This window comes from Carassius auratus, chromosome 27 (assembly GCF_003368295.1).
Source record: "Carassius auratus strain Wakin chromosome 27, ASM336829v1, whole genome shotgun sequence".
Classification (NCBI taxonomy): Eukaryota; Metazoa; Chordata; class Actinopteri; order Cypriniformes; family Cyprinidae; genus Carassius; species Carassius auratus.
The window spans coordinates 3,220,265-3,241,513 of record NC_039269.1 but is presented as its reverse complement, the minus strand read 5'-3'; the positions used below and the strand labels follow the sequence as shown (position 1 = coordinate 3,241,513).

Sequence of the window (21,249 nt, the reverse complement as noted above, 5' to 3'; positions counted from 1 at the left end):
CTTTGTGTTTGATATTCGAATAAGCTACTACACAATACTTTAAAAAAAAAAAAAAAAGCAGTAAGAGAATTCCATCTTCAAAGACAATTATGAAAGAAAACACTGTGATTTTTCATAAATCATCTGTTTTCAAAAGCATAGTGACATTTGCGTGACTTTTATACGTCTGTACATTGAAAGATGATTGACAGATGGCTGACCACCAGAGAAATGGTGAGTGAAGCGTTTTATTTATTATGCCAATATTAACTCAACACCACCAGAAAATCATTTTGTATTTTGTTTTGTTCTTCCCATATTTCCCAGTAGTTTATTAAGTGGCATGTAATCTTGTAAAACACAACAAATGTTTAATTTGTGAATCTTATATATTTTTATTTGAAAACGATAAGAGCAAAGCTGTTCAGCTCTTTTCTCTCTTATATCAACATTTGACCTTTCCAAATCAACACTCATCATAACATCAATATCACAAATTTGAGGCTTTATATATGTATTAGTAGTTGACTAGTTTACTCTGTGGTCTTAAAGTTATTTCTAATCATTATTTATGTCAACGCATATAGAATAAGTCTTAATGTCTTGGCTGTTAGCGAATGAATGATTAAAGTATTAGACACTCTGATCTCACACTTATGAATGACTGAATGCCTTTGCATTACATGATGAATATACATGCACAAACACACTTCAATACAATCAAATACATAAAACCTACTTATACGATGGCATAAACCACAACGTCAAATACTCACACCAGGCAGTGTCATAAATCACAAGTAGAAGCTTTATTTAAAATCATCACAATGCAGTATTACTCAAGCACACACTGATGAATTACAGCAGATGCTCATTGTATTATTAACTACTGAATCAGGTGAATGAAGCACTTCTGAGGGTCATTGCATTAGTGAATCTAAATTACAGGTCCAGGTGTTATTAATATAATAATTTAAGTATTTTGTAATCCACCCAGAAAGCTTGAGGTGAATGTGCATATATTGAAATGCAACAAAATAACTGCATGTGCATTACTAGATACACTTACCTGGTTTTAAAAATAAAATGAACAAGATCATAAAAACCAGAGATAGGACTGATTTCCACTTTTTAAAAAAAGTGTCTGATGGTGTTTGTTTGTGTTCAGGTGAAGTTATAACAGGAAGCAGAGGAAGTGACATCAGTGCATCTTCGGAGTGATACAGGATCAGGTAGGATCCATCCGAGTTTGTCTTTCACATCTTTACTGCGGAGAAGAGCATGAAATGATTCATAAAATGACAGAAAGAAATGCATGGAATTTATTCACACTCTTACAATAAAATTAGCATGTCACCACATTCTAATTTCAAATTGGTGGGTTTTTGTTAAATGTGAGCCTAAATCATCACAATTAAAAGAACCAAAGACTTAAACTACTTCAGTATGTGTGCACTGAATTTATTTAATACAAGAGTTTCACAATTAGAGTTGAATTACTGAAATATATGAACTTTTCCATGCCATTCTAATTTATTGAGATGCACCTGTAATTGTAACTGTTTTAAATGTATTGTTAACATTTTCTAATAATATTTGCACTGTGAATATATAGTAATGTTCGTGCTTTTGGAAGGATATCTTTACTATCCATGATTACACTTAGGCTTATTTTACACTCATTTTGAGTACAAGTTATGTGCTTTCTTGCAAGTGTAATTGTTTAGGTCATTTTAATAATTATTATTATTTTTTTTTTCATATCAGGCTGTACTTTCAACCGCATCCACATGGTACAGTTGAGATGTGTGTGTCTGTGGGGAAAGGACATCAAACACGGGATCTTTTCCACCTTAACAGATAAAACAACAGTAGTTTTTATAAAAGCAATAAACCGCATGAATTTATAACGTGTCTAAAACCCTCCTAGCTGTTATAAATCCACTGTAAACCATGGCTTCACGGAGATTGTTGCTTTTATAAAACGGTCAGTCCATATACGTAGTAAGGTTTCACAGAATAAAACAGAGCAAATAAAGTGTAATGAATTATTGAAAATATTTTTCATTTAATTTTTAATGATATTAATATAAACAAGTATTCTTCCACCAAGCAATGCAGTTCCTCAGAAACAGTTCTAAGTGGTTGCCGAGCAACACACAGACGTAAACAAAGGTGTTTGTTACTTTGTAGAGTTATTTACAACAGCTTTGAACGTGGCTCAACCAATCAGAATCAAGGACCGGAACTTTCTGTTTTATAGTGTACTTATTTACCATGTTAAAACAAAGCTTTAATGTCTCATGCAACTGCTTTCACTGGAAAAAAATTGTTTGCTATTTCTACAATATTTAAAAATGTTTGGGACATGTTGAGAGTGAGTAGATTGGTGAACTGTCGCTTTAATAAGTCTATGTGTGTAGTTTAGATCATGTGACGCTTATGAAGGCCAGACGTTGGAGGTGTGTGTGTTTACTTTTATTGTCCCGTGGGGCGGGTTATTTGGGTCTCAGGGGGTTTCTTTACCCCGGAACCAGAGGTCACTTTAGGAACCCAGAAAGTGTGTGTGTGTGTGTGTGTGTGTGTGCGGGAGCAGCCAGACAGACTGTTCAGTGACCTGAGCCTATAGACAGACAGAGAGGTTATCGTCTAGGATGTCTGAGTGTGTGTGTGTGTGTGTGTGTGTGTTTAGACCCAGACATCATTATTTTGGGGAGATCAGGGTCAACAGCTCATCTCAACGGAAACACACACACAGATGATAAACTCCATCAAATCCAGCATCTCTAACATCACTCAGTTCAGTGCAATCAGGGATTTCTGAAGATCAAAAAAAAAAACAAATTTTTGTTCATTTTTACAAGTTTGTCTAAGTTTTTAAATCTGTGTAGCAATTTAAAGTTAATAAATATTTGTGTGTGATAATGATATAACAGAAAGGACATATTTTAGCATGGTAACTTATTACCCATGAATAGCTTTGATAAATAAATAGTGAGTTTTGATGACATGCTTTCTGACAGATGTGTGTTAATGTCTGAAGAGCACACTAGAGCAGACAGAGAGAGAGTGAGTGTGTGTGTGTGTGTGTGTGTGTGTGTTTGTGAGGCTAAGGGGTTTATAAGTGTGTCCGAGAGCAGATCTGTATTAGAAAGACACTTAAACACCAATGAGAGGTGTGTGTGTGTGTGTGGATCTTCCCAAATATGAGACAAAATGTATAAGATTTCAATTCTGTTTGATTGAAGGATTAACTTTGTCTCAGATGTTCCTTAGAAGACAAAAGTGAATATAGAAGATTCGTGGCAAAGTCGAGGACAGTTTGAGACATTTTTGAGATCTGAAAGATTACCAAACATTTGAGGAATTTACTGCATTTACTCTTTTAATGTTCTCAGATTTACACTGCTGTTCAAATGTAGATTTTTTCCAAATGTTTTTGAAAAAGTATCTTCTGCTCACCGAGGATGCATTTATTTGTTCATAAATACAGCAAAATATCTGAAATATTATTAGAATTTTAAAACAGCTGTTTTCTATATGAATGTATATTAAACTGTAATTTATTTCTGTGATGCTCCGCTGTATTTTCAGCTGTATTCCTCCAGTCTTCAGTGTCACATGATCTTCAGAAATCAGAATAATGATTCAAGAAACATTTCTGATTATAAACAGTGTTGAAAATCGGTTAAAAAGGAAAACATCCAGTGGGATTTTGCATGCTTTCTCATTCTCCAGCGCCGGGACATTGTGTCTGTCCAACAAAGACGTCGCCCCTCATTAAAAATACATGTCATCGGATCACACCTCCACTGAATCCAGAGATTGTGAGCTGAATTAACAGACTGTGACTGTGTGCTGAATGGGAACCGCATCCCCGCGGCGGGCCGGGGTCAGAGGTCAACGCCTGTCTGTAAAAGCCCTGAAATCTTTTATTCAGCATCCACTGCAGAAACCAGCTCTCAGCGGAGAGAGAAAGAGAGAAACTCCAGAACACTTCAAAGAAATTCAGCATACTCTTGAATTTACAGCAATTTCACAGATTAAAAGATTACAAATGAACGATCATGTGACACTGAAGACAGGAGGAATGATGCTGAAAATACAGCAGCGCATCACAGAAATAAATTACACTTTAACACAGATTCACACAGAAAACAGCTGTTTTAAATGTAATAATATTTCAAATTTTTCTCTGTATTTTTTATTAAATAAATGCAGCCTTGGTGAGCAGAAAAAACAAATAATCTTACACACCCTAAGCTTTTAAATACAGCATTGTGTATACTATTAAGTTACTATTAAAATTGAAAATAAAAATCTTAATTTGGATCTTGTTGCAACAGTGTGTAATGTGCATGTCGTTTACTTTCACATGCTATTCTAAACTGTGGGCGACACACTTCACTGCAGTTCACTAGTATTCATTTTCAGAGACAAATATTCCTGCATGCCCTCCCACGAATGAAATCAGGACCCCTGGGTTTGTCCTCATAGCTGTCCGATCCACATGCCTGATGGTAAAAGCAGGTGGCCCAAACGCACTGGTCATCTGCTTCCAAATATAACGTAGTGATGAGAAAGCAGAAACTGACCTTCATTCAGGACAACAGCTGTGTGTACGACTTATTCTGCACACCTCTAAAGGTGTAGTGTGCTGCAGATGTAACCTTAAAAGGCTGCCTACATAGGTCTCTGGGTCACTAGGATTTGACACAGAGCCGCAGAGAGACAGAAAGATGGACGTTATGATGGACAGGAGCCCCAGCTGACGGGACATTCTGCTGACACGGAGGAAAGGTTAAAAACAGCGGACGAGAGAAGGGCTGAGCTGACAGAGAGATGACAGACAAGTATTACTGAGTTCAGAAACCATTAAAAGCTCTGTTAAATGTTTAACATTGTCGTTTTATTACTGCTGATGTTGTATCCGAACAGATGCTGTTTGCAGATCGTAACATTAGTAGCTTTAGTCACACCAATAAAAATGAATTTACAGAAAGAGACTGCTATACAGAGTTACATCTTCATTGCTCTCAGCGTTTCACATTGATTTTACACAACGCTTGCTTAATTGACTCATCTCTCTGGTTTCATCTCAGAGGAAACATTTCCGATAAAACAAACTCTCTTTTGGTTTAAATGAGCAATAAAACTCTCCTCAGAAACACCAGCGTCACAAAATGAGGAGAGAATGGTCTTATTTCAGATTTAGACTAACTTCTGTAAGTCAGATGATGTGTTTGAACCTCACGAAGAGGATGTTTCTGAATGATGTGAAATAAAAAAAAGTAGAAAAACCGAGGAGAATTATTGCAGAATGAAATATCCACATGACAGAGTCTCATGCACGAGTCACATTTCACCACTAAATTTTTTTTTTAATATTTTGCATAAAGAAAAAAAGCCTTAACATTATAAAAAAAAAATTAGAATGAAAATTAAGCACATTTGCATAAAACATGTATTTGCATTATTTGCATTTTAAATAATGTCGCTTTTAATGTAAAATGCACTTGTATGAAGAGAGAGAGAGACTCTAAATGAACAGGAGACGTGTTTGCTCTCTTCAGACCAGAATCACACAAAGGAAGCCTGAACTTGAGCAAACACAGATATAACTCGCTGCATATTAATCAGCCGGCTCATTAGCATGCGACCCCAGACGGGTTTGACCTTGACCTCTAGGCTCTTTCTTCACCTGCTGCGCTGCATTCAGGCCACGTTCTCATGCTTCAAGCCCCACAAAAGCACCTTCGGCTTAATATTTATGTTCAGATCCGTCTAGACGTCTATTGTCTACCAGTGAGGTTAATAGTTTCGCTTTGGTCACTATCACATCCATTCATACATAAAGCAATATAGATAGATAAAAAATATATAATGTATTATTATATGAAGTCGACATCTCTCAGCTGACTTCCTGTTCCTGCTCTGCTCTGCTCTGATTGGCTGCCGTCATGCGCTGCTCTGCTGTTGTTTTCAGCAGATCACAGTGACATCACTACTATTATTTAGGGTGTTTTGTGCATATGCGTCACATTTGGTGAATGCTTTCCCCGGCAGCTGATGTGTGTTGTGCTGAATTTACAGGGAGGCGGGGCTTGTGTCTCATTTGCCTGTCACTGCATCTGTTCAGACTGAGCAGCATATGTGCGGCCAGCGACGAGTATATATGTAAATGGACACATGCACCAACCCAGACACTATTGTGTCCGGCGACCCCCACATTAGCACACACACAAACACACACACACACGTGGATGCTTTTAATAGATCTCATTCATACCCAGACAGACATTCTCATGACCCAGACATGAACCCTCAAACAAACCCTCATGTTCAAGTGCAAACCCCCAAATCACACAAACACTAGCGCGGACAAACCGACACGATGCACAAGCACCATTTCTCATCTCCACTATTGTGTAATATAAGTCATGCATTAACATTATTACTGCTATTAGTATTGCATATTACTGTTTGCATATTCAAGTTGTAATACTTGCATGTGTATGATTTCACCTGGCTGTTTTACTGTGGTTTCGGTCGTGTATACATAGCATATTTTGAAAAAGTTTTTCAATGTGCACTACTGTTAAGAAATTTTTTGGGGAAGTATTGGAAGTATTCTAATGCTATGAATGTATTTTAAAATGCAATTCATTTCTGGGATGCAAAGCTGAATTTCCAGCATCATTACTCCAGTCTATTAGTATTGCATATTAGATTTAATGATATTTAAACCTTTAAACTATTAAACATTTTAATACTTGAATGCATGCAATTTTCACCTGGCTGTTTAAGTCTATATATAACAGATATTTATATTTTTCAATGAGCATGTCCTGTTTTTTTATGTTTTTGAAATAATTATTTTATTGCTTAATGAAGCTTGCATTTATTTGATCAAAGATGCAGTGAGCATTTTCAGCATCATTGCTCCAGTCTTCAGTGTCACACAGTAGTGTAGCCAGAAAAGAGACTCTGTGTGTGCATATGAAAATCTGGGTGTGCCACATTTATTGTCAGATTACTGTGCAAAATTATGGGATAGTATTTTTGTCACACTGCTACCGTCCAACCATATTCCTAGTGGTAATTTGCAGGTCGTGTCAAAATGTAGTTAATTGTTAAATTTAATAATTTTCTTCCAAATACGATAATTTTGAAATATAAGCTATTTCATTTTGTTTATTTTTCATTACAGTTTATTCACTTTAAATAAATTATAATATATAATTATAGGATTAAAATGAATTGTAGTTGCTCAATATAGATATTTTTTTTTCATGTTTTTGTAATGTCTGGGAAGCCAGAATGCGCATGCATCAACAGAAACATTTATTAGCTGAACCCTGTCTTTTTACGTGCCATTTATAGCAAGCCATATTACAGATAATATTACAGATGCTTTGTCAGATTTAAGTTGAAGCGCGTGCCGAACGTGTGTGGTGAACCGAACGGTTTGGTTTTTTTATTTCAGCAAACCGTGCCATCCCTATTACCTCAATAATCAATCAATTACAGGTCTACAACAATCATGTCCGAGCAGACAGATATTAGCACATCTCATCACACCGGCACCCGCGTCTAAATCAGTTGTATGGTCTGGTTTTCAGTCTAAAACAGTTGTGTCAAGTATAAATGTCTCGTCTGTTTCGGGAGGTGCGCGCAGTCAGCGGAGGCTCGCACCTCACAACTCGCACCGGAGGTTCGCACCATTTTTTCTCAGATTTTGAAAAATCTTTGCGATCGACTTAAAATGCTTCCAAGATCGACTTGTCGACCGCGATCGACGGGTTGGTGACTCCAGATATAGCGACAAACTTTTTTTTTAGCAAGCATTGATTATGCGTGACACAATCTCAGATTGTGGGAGGCATGTATTGGGCTTCAAACGCTGTGCGCGCACGCGCTACGCGGGACGGGTGGTCACCCTACCTGGCACACCCGTCTAGAGTGTGTCCACCTTTGTGTGTGGGTCCATGTACATGCTGAATCGGCAGGTAAAAAAAGCCTTAAAAAGTCCAAATATTAATTTATCACAAATTAACTGTTTGACAAACACTTCCTGCTTCGATGTCCAGATCTGAATTTTAAAAAATCTCAAACATGCTACAAAGTGCCGATCTGAATCAACCGAGTCGCGAACAGGCTCCGAAGTGCCGATCTGAATCAACCGAGTCGCGAACAGGCTCCGAAGTCCAGATCTGAATCAACCGAGTCGCGAACATGCTCCGAAGTGCCGATCTGAATCAACCGAGTCGCGAACAGGCTCCGAAGTGCCGATCTGAATCAACCGAGTCGCGAACATGCTCCGAAGTGCCGATCTGAATCAACCGAGTCGCGAACAGGCTCCGAAGTGCCGATCTGAATCAACCGAGTCGCGAACAGGCTCCAAAGTGCCGATCTGAATCAACCGAGTCGCGAACAGGCTCCGAAGTCCAGATCTGAATCAACCGAGTCGCGAACATGCTCCGAAGTGCCGATCTGAATCAACCGAGTCGCGAACAGGCTCCGAAGTCCAGATCTGAATCAACCGAGTAGCGAACAGGCTCCGAAGTGCCGATCTGAATCAACCGAGTCGCGAACATGCTCCGAAGTGCCGATCTGAATCAACCGAGTCGCGAACATGCTCCGAAGTGCCGATCTGAATCAACCGAGTCGCGAACATGCTCCGAAGTGCCGATCTGAATCAACCGAGTCGCGAACAGGCTCCGAAGTCCAGATCTGAATCAACCGAGTCGCGAACAGGCTCCGAAGTGCCGATCTGAATCAACCGAGTCGCGAACATGCTCCGAAGTGCCGATCTGAATCAACGGAGTCGCGAACATGCTCCGAAGTCCAGATCTGAATCAACCGAGTCGCGAACATGCTCCGAAGTGCCGATCTGAATCCACCGAGTCGCGAACAGGCTCCGAAGTCCAGATCTGAATCAACCGAGTCGCGAACATGCTCCGAAGTGCCGATCTGAATCAACGGAGTCGTGAACAAAAAATATATATATATACATTCTAAGTAAGCAACAATAGTCCAAGTTTAGTAAACATTTTTTATTGAGACTATGAAAAATAATTCTGCATCTATTTTTAGGTGTGCCAGCTGCCACTGTGGGTGGCACAGGCACACCCTGGCACACCCATGGCTACGCCACTGGTGTCACATGCTATTTAAATTGCATATTAGAATTACTAATGTTTAAATCTGTAAAACTCTATATTAAAGTTGTAATGCTTGCTTGCACAGCTTGTTATTTTACTGTGGCTTTGATCGTATTTTATAACTCAACACGAGGAGCAGGGACACTGAAGACTGGGGTTAGTCTTACTGATGTATAAAGGGGTACTGATGTTTTGAGTTTGTCTCTGTCTCTGTCCTGTTTCCACAAGGGGAACAAAACAGACCGATTCTGTCCTACATCTCGGACAGCTTCGCTTCATCTAAAAATAAATGTGAAGTGACAGAATTAGAAAGCTAATTTAACCCTGTGTTCATTTGAATTCACTGCTCAAATGCATTTGTTTTAATAGTTTGAAATGACTGTGACTGGACACCTACATTGACGTCTCTAATGTTTCTATTGTTTCGTTCTTGACAGAAATGTTGATGAAGCCCCATTTGAAGCCTCCTGCTTCAGACCATGACATCTCAAAAATGACTCAAACTTTGTTCATCTGCATAAATATTCAATAATTCATTGGCTGCACAAAAATGCTGTGATTATAATATAAATAAGTATTAACATACTAAATAATCCTAATAATTATACGTTATTATTATCATTGCACAAAATAATAAACAAAATAAGAATAATAAGAAACTATTATTTTACAGTAAAATAAGATATAACATTATTATTATATATATAATTACTACTAATACTACTAATGCTAAATAAAAATATAAAACTAAACAATAAATCTTATTACTTTTATTATATTATTGTACAATACAATAATTTAATATTTAAGAAAAAAAATATATATATATAATATAAATATAATAATAATAATATTACTACTACTTAATAATATATTTAAAATATTAAAATATAAAAAAGAAAACAAAAAATATTTGTATTTAAGAAAATAGAATAAAAATAATATTTATATAATACAGCTATAAAATTACTCATAAACCTGCAGCGCATATATTTATTTTAATTACCTTTCCGAATTTGCCATTTGATGTCATTGTGATTTCCATTTTATTTAAATTTATGGTGCATACAAAATTATATGAGCTGTTTTTCACATTTATTTCATATCTGTATGTTACTCTCTATATTAGCTCTACACTAATATCTTACAGTAAGACAACTATTGATCCATTTTGGCTTATTTTTATGTATGTTTGGGAGGAAACATCTTGAAACTTTATTGAAACACAAATGAAATCTCCATTAAGAGAAAGCTCTACTCAATAACATCATTCACTATGTGTTTTTGCTTCTAAATCATGATAATTGCAATCAAAACAGCCACCATAAACGATTTCTAAGGCTCAGTAATATTGGGGTTTATATTCACTCGCTGAGTGAACATACTAATTAAGCTCGTTCGTCTATTAGCCGGTTGCAGTTGGCTCTCCCTCCCTCTCATTGGTGTTTACAGTGAGGGATTTGCATACGAGGGGTCTCTGTCTCACTTTCCATAAGGCAGCGAGAACAGCCCCATCTCAACCGTGCTGACTGCTCAAAAATGCCTCTTTGAATGGATTGTTTCTCCCATCCAGAGATTTATATGCTCGTTCACGAGCATATGAGCATTGTTCTCCTCCCCCTACAGCTAAATCAAGGATATGCAAATGAAATTAGACAGAGATTGTGAGCAGCTAACGGTGGCACAGATGGCAAACGGAGAAAGGTGCCGCCATCTTTTTGGAGGGAAATGGTCAGCCGGCAGAAGTGGCCACCATTTTGTCATTTTTGTCAGCTCTTTCAGTCATCTTTTTGGAGGGAAACATCCATTTTCTCATCAGGGAAATGGCCAGTTGGCAGAGAGGAGCCGTCATATTCTCATCTTTTTGGAGGGAAGCATTCATTTTTTTGAAATGGCCAATTGGCAGAAGCGGCTACCATTTTCTCATGTTTTTGGAGGGAAACATAAATTTTTTTGGAGGGAAAGGCTAGTCGGCGGAAAGGAGCCGCCATTTATAATTTTTTGGAGGGAAATGGCCAGTCGGCAGAAAGGAGCCGCCATTTGTAATTTTTTGGAGGGAAATGGCCAGTCGGCAGAAGTGGCTACCATTTTCCCATCTTTTTGGAGGGAAACATCCATTTTTCCATCTTTTTGCAGGGAAATGGCCAGTCGGCAGAAGTGGCTACCATTTTTCCATCTTTTTGGAGGGAAAAATCCATTTTTTTGGAGAGAAACATCCAGTCGGTAGAAGTGTTTACCATGTTTACCACCGTTTTCTCATCTTTTTTGAGGGAAACATCCATTTTCTCATCTCTTTGGGGGGGAAACATCAATTTTTTCATCTCTTTGGAGGGAAACATCCATTTTGTCATCGGTTTGGAGGGAAATGTCAATGTGTAAGTAAGTGATTGGTAGATTGGTAGAAGTGAATCTGTGATGCTTTCAAAACGCTGATTTGTTCGATCCAATGTATCTAATTCTGATTTGACCAATCACATGAGTTTGAGTCAGGACTCTCTGTGTGTTTAATTAAATCGTTTTTTCTTCCGACTAAGCAGCCAACTAGCAGCCATTCATTTTCAGATCTGAGTTGAGTTTTGGATACAGTAAAATGTTTGACCGCGAGCAGGATATGATGTGTTCAAATCAAACCTATGAGCGTGAGCTGGGGTTAACAATATTTTTGCACTAAAACATTATCTCTTATGTCCTAAATTATCATTTTATGGGTTTGTGTGGATGTGAACTGCACAAACTCAAGCACTCACATCTTCCTCATCTCCCATCATCCTGCTGGAGAACACACGTTCATCTCTCCATCTCTCCAAATGCTCCTTCAGCGCTCCTTACACTGGCTTCCCTGCAGACAGAGACGAGTGTGAGACGTCAGACTACTGCTTACGTCTTCAGGTGCTTCATGCAAAGAGTTACAATTCAGGAAATGTATGTTTCTACATACAGATAGGGGAAATAAATGTGTTTGTATGTTGATGCTTCATGTTTGCATGTGATATTGGTAATAATCTCATATGCAGCATTAATAAACAGTGTAAAATGTTTAAAAAAAATACAAACACAAAACAAAATTGCTAAATACAAAAGATAATGCACAATAAAATTACTAAAATGAATGAATAAAAATTAATGAAACCATATATACATATAAAAAAAAAATCACAAGAAAAAAAAATATATATAAAATATATATACTATAATAGTTATAACACTGCTTAGATAAAAAGAGACACCATAAAATCAAAAAAAAGAAATTCAGAAATTTGTCATTTGACCATATTTATATGAATGGTAATGTGTCAAGAACCATGGACAGCACCAATGTCAGTCGAGGCGCATCTCTCTTCCCTAAACGTCTGTAAAGGCCCCCAGAAACCCAACATTTATTCATACTGAGGCTTTGTTTGTGCAGCAGCGCCGGGTCCATGGGAAATCACCTGCGCCCGAGTCCTTCCTCAAAAGCTTGAGTGAAGAGCTGCTCAAAGAGCCGGAGCCCGACTCGGTCCTTCAGCACATTACATCTCCTCACAATACACACACACAAGCATCCACACACTGAGCTAATTACAGGGAGACCCCCGTCCCATTTCCATCTGAATCACTGCACAGAGGAGGAGAGACGCGCTGGGTCCTCTTTACTGAAAGGACAGGCTTGTGCCTTTGAGGATCTCCTCCATAAAGAAGAGTAAACAAGGCCCTGGCGAGCTAATTGAGCGGAACGGCATCCCTGCGGATCCTACGAGGGAAAACCATCAAAAGAGCCAAAGAGAGAGATGCTGAGGCCTGAGCATCAGATCATTAGACTAAAAACACACAGCTACAGCAAATATACTATATGTTTTTATGTGTTAAATGCATTTCATTATTTCATTTGTTTCTGTTTATCAGCAGAGGGACATATTTTGATGTTTCTCCTGATCAAACTTTGTCTTAAAGTCTGCAAAGAAACGTCTCTTCTGCTCATCAGTGCTGCATTTATTTAATCAAAAATACAGTAGAAAATAGTGAAATATTATTATAATTTAAAATAACTCTTTTCTATGTGAATCTCTGTTAAACTGTAATTTATTTCTGCGATACTCCGCTGTATTTCCAGCATCATTCCTCCAGTCTTCAGTGTCACAAGATCTTCAGATATCATTTTAATGCTTCAAGAAACATTTCTGATTATTATCACTGCTGAAAACAGTCGTGCTGCAAAATATTTTTTTGTGCAAACTGTGATACATTTTATTTTGCAGGATTGACAGATTAATAAAAGATCAAAAGAACAGCATTTATTTGAAATAGAAATCTTTTATAATTTCTTTAACTGTCATCAGCTTAATGCATCTTTGATAAATAAAAGTATAAATTTCTTTAAAAATGTAAGATTAGTGTTTCATATATGATCATATTTATACACGAAACATGTTAACGCCAAGAAATAATGTAAAATACCATAAAATAATTATTTTATTCAGAACTGACGTCACTTTTTGATCTGTTTGTGTGATGAAGCTCTTCTCGAGTTATTCCTAAAGCTGATAATGATATTCCAAACATCTTTCCAACATTCAAAAATGAGACAAATTCAAATTCAAGAAGGTTCCGAAGCGCTGCTCATTCACACACACACACACACACACACACACACACACACACACACAGCTGGCCCCCTATTATTTGGACATAGATCACAGATCGTATTGAATGTGTGGCAGAGAGACATTCCTTCTGAGTTGCTATGTGTGAGTCTCACAGTCGTCTGTCTGTCTGCGTCCTGAGACACAAGGCCAAGTTTAAAGTGACTAATGGATGAAGGGAAGGAATTAATAAACCTTTGCTGCTTGATGAGTTGAGATCAGTTTTAATACATTTCTTTCCTCCTGTACTTTATGGTTTTTAGGGCTTTTTAATAAAGCTTTTAGTAAATATACATATACACATACAATTAATTTAATTTACAAATGATAAAATAAAACACACACACACACACATACATATATTAGTGCTGTCAAATGATTAATCGCGATTAATCACATCCATCCAAAATAAAAGTTTTGTGTATATTTTTTATGTATAAATACAAACATATACAGTACATATTTAGAAATTATTTACATGCATTAACATGTATATATTTATATTTATATTACAGATAAATATATTTAATATATAAACAAAAATATATATATATATATTATATATATATATATATATGTGTGTGTGTGTGTGTGTGTGTGTAAACTTAATTTACAAATAATAAAATTTCTATATAAAAAGTCTAATAAAAATAATATTGCATTTAAAATATTATATATAAATATTGTGCTAAATATATATATATTTTTCTTCTGTTTCTATCTATATCCATGTGGTTTGATTTTGTAGTTATTTAAACAACCTCTTGTCTTTGGTTGAAATCACTGTAATGCACAGATTTTAGTGAATTATTGACTTTGTAAAATGATGAAATAAATCATATCAGTAAATTTTTATTTAATTCATAATTCAACAAAGCAATGCAATAAAAAACACCCGTGTTTGTATGTGAAAACGGGCAAAACATTTTGAAATTCAAGTAAACGTTTCATAAATACACACGTGAAGGTGAAGCTGTATGTAAGAAACAGACAAACAAAATGAAATGCATGAGCTGCAGCTCCGTCTCTCTCTCTCTCTCTCTCTTTCTCTCTCTTTCTTTCTCTGTCTCATCAGACAGCTCGTTAATTTGCACAACTTCGATATGTTCTTTTTCTTTCTCTGTACGTATATATTAGCTCTGTGACATGACCCTGGCTGTTTTGTGTCTGGCTGGTCGTGGGAAAAAGAAGCCCAATCTTTTCACAGCTGCACTGCACCAATGGAAGCCCCAGCCCCCCCGATCCCAAACCCCCACCATCATAAACACATCTCATTATTCAAGCTCTAGTTTGCATAGAAATGTTAAAGGGGACTGCTTTCCATACGTAACAAAGAACAACCACCTTAAACGTGCTCGTTGTATTCTTCGTACAAGCAAAACACTGTTTTCAGTTTAGCAGGTTGTGCACTCAGAAAGAGCCATTTAAGGAAGTGCATTTTAATAATTATGAGTTTTAATTGTTATTTAACACCAAAATAATGTTTTTTTTACAATAATATTTAAAAATCTGAAATATCAGGGTGCATAAAAAAAAAAATCAAAATACTGAGAAAAGTTGTCCAAATGAAGCTCTTAGCAATGCAAATTACTGTTATACATTACAAATAAAAAGTTACGTTTTTATGCAGTTATGGTAATGAATGTACAAATTATTTTCATGAAACATAAATATCCTAATGATTTTTGGCATAAAAGAAAAATTGATAATTTTGACCCATACAGTATTTTTGGGATTTTGCTACAAATATACCCCAGCGACTAAAGACTGCTTTTGATTTACTATGATTTACTAAAGGGTTTTTATGCAAGTAACCTTTATTCTGAGTTTATGCAACATTTTTTTTTCTTTTTCATGTTACTACTTGATATAAACTTTATTTGAACATCAAAAAGTAACATTTCTATATTGCTTGCAAATCATAAATTGCAACATTTTCTTAATATATATAAAAAACTGGATGTTCAGAAATCACAGCATTTAATATTAATCGACTTAATAGGAACATTATTAAAATATTTAGTCTTTGTCAGCTGGGATTCAAGAACATATAATATGCACTTAAATGTTTTGATGCAGTCTCAGAAAAAAGGTGCAAAAGCTGTTAATGGGGCAGCAACTTTTTCAGATTAAAAGGTACACTTTTGTACCTTTCAGGTTTTAATATGTGCATTTAAAGTACCAATTTGGGCCATTTAGACACAAATGTTTAAGTTTTGATAATGTAGGCTACTTGTATACTCCTTGTGCATGAATGCTTTAATACATTAAGCCATCTGACTTTAGATTACTTTCAAAACGCACAAAATGGTTAATTGCACGTTTGCATAACGTTAATTGCAACGCATTTGTTTGTTTTTTTAGCTTGGATTCAAGAACATGCAATATGGATACTGAAGTGAATTATATCAGCCTTGCTGGCTCGTGCATTTACAACAACCGCACAAAAGACCGACACCGTGAAAGGCCCCGAGAGGAACAGCGTGCACCTGAAACACACGCGTGATGAATGACGCTGCGCGTGCACGCGCTCCCTGAACGCAATTTGCGTCATCAACGCATCCCACACACATTTCTGCAGTAATTCATTTTAAAGCATGGATTCTGTTCATGCACTTCCACAAAAGCCTGTATGACGCGCTCGGTCCCGGTTCTCTCTCCGTGCCTCCGCTCTCTGTGGTTCATGAAGTCAGTGGGATTAGTTTCTGCTTTCGGTTCTCTAGCTTTATGATATGCATGAACTCATACAGCTAGATAACCAAAGAGAAAAACTAGCCCGTGCGTGTTAAAGAGGCCGTGACAAACTGAGAGCTTTTAGACAATGTCATTTCCATTCATCAGTATCACTCCCTCACACACACAAGTGCATGCAGCAACTCCAATAAACTCAGTATAGGGTTGTGATTTGACCTAATAACAAAAACAGATAGCATTTATACATTTGTGGAGCTCTGATGTTGAATTTAGATATTTATGGTCTATTGTTTACATTAACTGATCAACAGAATTGACTTTATTTCCATGTTCAGTTAAAATCTATATCTTTTAACACATAACATAGCTTAACTGAATGTGCAAGTATCAGTTCTATATAAAGCGCTAGCTGACTTCACTTGCATGGATGCAATAAGAGATACAAATGAACTTTTCAAAGACATACCTTATTTCTGATGCTCAGATCATTTGGTACACTCCACTTGCTTTTATAAATCCAAAGACTATTGGTTAAGATTGTTTTAATAATGCCAGACACTAAAGATGAGACACACACATGCTTCAATCTTCAGAGCAGCATCTAAGAAGCACTGACCTCATTACACATGACAAGCCCCTCCCACATCCTGTGACTCCGCCTCTTTCTCACAAGTCTAGGCCTACTTAATCTTGCATTTCAATAAATGGGGACACACCACAGACTTCCTCTGTTTATATAAAGTACTTTATGCATGTATTATACATGCATTAAACACCCCAATCTTTGAAAGAAAATTTTTTGCATTTTTAGAATAATACAAAAACATTTCAATATTTCAATATATTTTATGTGATGATATCTATATAGCTACATATTGCTTTCATAAATCAAATATATATACATTTATATACACACACATATAACACACACAAAATAGATTCAATCTCAATATGTTTGTATTAAAATCTATTTTTATGCATCACATATAAGCTGTTTTTATTATTTTACGCATATGATAATCAGTTATCGGCATTATTTCGGCCTTTATAATTTGTTAAATTAGGTTTTATGATCCTGCAGGTCTTGTGTTTGTGAATAGAGGCCTTTAACTGCACCATTCCCCTTAATGCGCTATATTTAGGTGAAATATTTTAGAACACGTCATCAAAGAACAAACACACACACACACACACACACACTGGTTTGCAAATAATGGGATCGTCCACGTCTATTGGTTTACATGGTGGAATATTCCATTCTCTGCATACAGTGTACACACACACACACACACACACACACACACACAACAGCTCTTCAGATCTAAAATAATTTATGATTCTACAAAAACACAATTAGAATGACGTTCAGGTTTAAACAATCCGAGCACCAGAAAAGTCATTAATCGAGGTTTAAATTAAATTAACTCTTTAATCAACGGAGTGAAAAGCCGGAGTTTATGAGAAGTAACTGTGAGCGGATGATTTCACGAGCTCAATAACACACAAACACACTTCATTTATCCTTTTATCGACACATTTTAAACATTATTAGGATTTGTACATTTTATAGCCTACTTAAAAAAATTAAAGATTAATTTTAATTATTTCATTTTGAAAAGCAACCCTCTCTACACCATTCTATCTCATTTATCTCTACTTTTTGTTATTTATTATTATTTATTTATTTTTTGTCAGAGAGTAAAATGACATTAATAACCTGTAGTTTAATATCATACAATACACTAATTCAAAATAAACAGAACAAAACATTTGGCACTGAATTAAAGAAATAGTTCTAATAACGCTGCAAATGTGACGCGTTTTGTTATATTTTCTAATGTTTTAAAATGTTTCGAATTTTGTTTCTTTTCTTATTTTTCTGTTCTCTCTTTTTCTGTTTTTTTTTTTTTTTCTTGTTTCTTGTTTTTTTTTGCTTCATCCCTGCACTATATGTTTTCACTTTTCGACAGAAATTCCTTTTCGTTTAGTTTCGATTTCACAGAATGATTTACGTGTATATTTACATTAACCTTTTTTTATATACGAAAGATGCTTTTGTATTTGCTTAGACAATCTAACCCTAATACTGATATGCTAAAGTGGAATATGGTACAAAAGTAGTGTGTCTCGAACAGAAATCCGTGTTAAATACAGGTGCATCTGCATGGAGCTTCAGTCTAAAATCAGCTGTGCATTATTACGAGCTTCAGCTGCAGGTATTACAGATTATTAAATATGATCGATACATATGACAAGCCACACTTTGAAGAGTCATTGTGCGTGCACGTGTTACCTTATTTTGTGTTTATATCTTTCATTTTTAATTCATCTAAATGAGTCTGTGATCTTTTTCAGCATGCATTAAAAAAGTCTTATGTTGCATCACCTTAATTATAAGCGACAAACAATTAAAATAAAAAAAGCTGCTCAAAAGAGCCGCTGTGGAAGACGTTCGTAATTAAATGATTTTGATTTAGTCCGTGCAAAAATAACTAAATGGGCCTAAATTAATAATGCATCATGAGACATCAAAGGCTTTTCTTCATGATGATCTGAACAGTGAATACAGAGCCTCATCAGCACCTGTTGATCTAAAACAGCACGAAACACAGATCACATCGAATAGAAATGCACTTTTATTAAGATTCCCTTAAATATAAAAATAATATATAGAAAATATATTTGCGTAAATATCTACTTCTGATTAGTGAATATATATATATATATATATATATATATATATATATATATATATATATATATATATATATATGTGTGTGTGTGTGTGTGTGTAAAAGAAGAACATATTTAGTATTAAAAAATAAATTACGCCTATTACAATTATTTAATATTGTTGAAATAAACATTAAATAATTTTAGTATTTTTTTATTTCACAAACCACTGAGATTAAATTAATAAAATACATTTCGTATGCAAATCTTACTAAAGATATCTTCTCTTTTCAAGAAGAAGCGACTGTCATTATTCATCAGTCTATTGTTCCTCTCAAATAATCCTCGCTGAAGAACCGTGTGAAAACACACACACACACACACACACACACACCACAAACAAGTGACCGAGTAAAATGAGGCCTGAAGAAAGAAGTCAACATCAAGTTCAACAACGAGCTGTTCTCATTATCATGACAATACAGTCTGGGAGCAGCGAGGGGCCACAGACACACGAGAGCTGGCCACATTTTCCCATGAAGAGCTGAACACATACAGGCCTCAGACTTCCTTCCTTCCCTACAGTCCTCTCCATCATAATTAAATGTGTTATTTGTTGGAATGAGTAGATTTATACACAGGTTATGAAAATGGCAATGCATGGAATATTTGTTTCAATGCAAAGAGCAGAAACACAGCAGAACAGCATGAATAAACTCCGAAATTAATGCAACAAGAGAAAACTAAGAATGCAACTGCAAATCTTCACCTAAAAAATAGTTTATGGAGTTTACTTTAAATGCACAAAAAATTGCATTAAAAGTCTGAAAGTTTAAGAGTGTGTGCATTTATCCATCACGTGCAAAAATAATAAACGACCGTGAAGTTTTTTTGGCGCATTAAACTGTTTTACTCAGATTAAAATCTGATATAACAAGAACATCATCTGTTCTGGTTTACTGTGCAACTGAAGCATCGTGAATGCACATGAAAGCTGAAGTGAGTGCTCACCGTGTGCTCGTGTCTTCAGCTCCAAATGAAAGTGAAGGATGAAAGTTAGAGGAGGCTCTGCAGCATCATAAGCTCAGCTAGACGCTCCTCCATTGCGGCTCGTTTGCTTTTGTTCCAGCTCTTTCCTTTCATTCATTTACATCCTTTAGCGTTTCTGTTCGTCTGCAAACAGCTTCGAGACCGAGAACCGAGAGAATGACGGACTGAGCGCGAGAGAATGAGATAGAGAACGTGAGGGGAGGGGCAGAGAGAGAGAGAGAGAGAGAGAGACAAAGCGAGCATCCATTCCCAGGGAAAAGAACCAATGCAGCAGATTGTGTGTGTTGTCAGGGAAAACTGCGCGTTTTATTAATGAATCCTGCTTATTATTTATAATGTAATGGCTTGATGCATCATAACACTTGCTAATATGTTTTCTTTTGCTAACTCTCAAATGATTTCATGACAAGAAAATAGGTTACGAGTGCATTCTCTCTTAAATATGCTTTGACTGCTGCAGGACTTCAGTCATAACTGCGTGTAGAGATGACAGACCGAGCCACGCATGCTTCACGTGTGTAACAGGACACACATGTCTGGAGCACATGCACGGCTCGCCATGTTGAATAACTCAACAGCGCGAGCGCGAGCTCCGGTTGGCCGGTGTTGGTGTGATTCACGCTGCGCGCGGCGCATTCAAACCGGTGCGCGCGCGCCCCAAACGCGAACGCGAGGAGAGAGTGTGATCATACCACGGATAAAATTACAGAAAATAAGCTGTTATGCAACATCTTATGCATTATTCGGATGTATGAATTATGAATTCATGGAAATAATAAACATTAAAAATAACATAAAAAGTGCTGTTTGAATGCTCGGGGAGATTTGTGATTTTTAAAAGAGTTTCCTTATCCAAAATACAATTGATTGCAATCTTTTTTTTAGAATGTATTTGTAATTTTAAATGTGCAAATTTGCCTGCAATTTTAGATTTATTTTAGACATTTAAGAGGAAAGCAACTCAACCCTGCAACCCTGAATAAAGTACATAAAATAAAATCGCATGTAGAATTTACACCGTCAAAGCAGTGTATTTGCTTTTATAAGGTTGAGTTAAACTGATGAAATAC

General features: G+C 36.2%; 1 long non-coding RNA gene across 1 annotated transcript; it reads right to left on the bottom strand.

Annotated features, from left to right (window-relative positions):
• Window positions 1–769: 769 nt before the first annotated feature.
• Window positions 770–20,335, bottom strand: LOC113045101 (uncharacterized). Its single transcript, XR_003275953.1, has 3 exons — window positions 20,141–20,335; window positions 11,891–11,982; window positions 770–1,246 (listed from the first exon to the last, which is right to left on the bottom strand). It is a non-coding gene; the product is annotated as an uncharacterized LOC113045101 (long non-coding RNA).
• Between the last annotated feature and the right edge of the window lie 914 nt (window positions 20,336–21,249).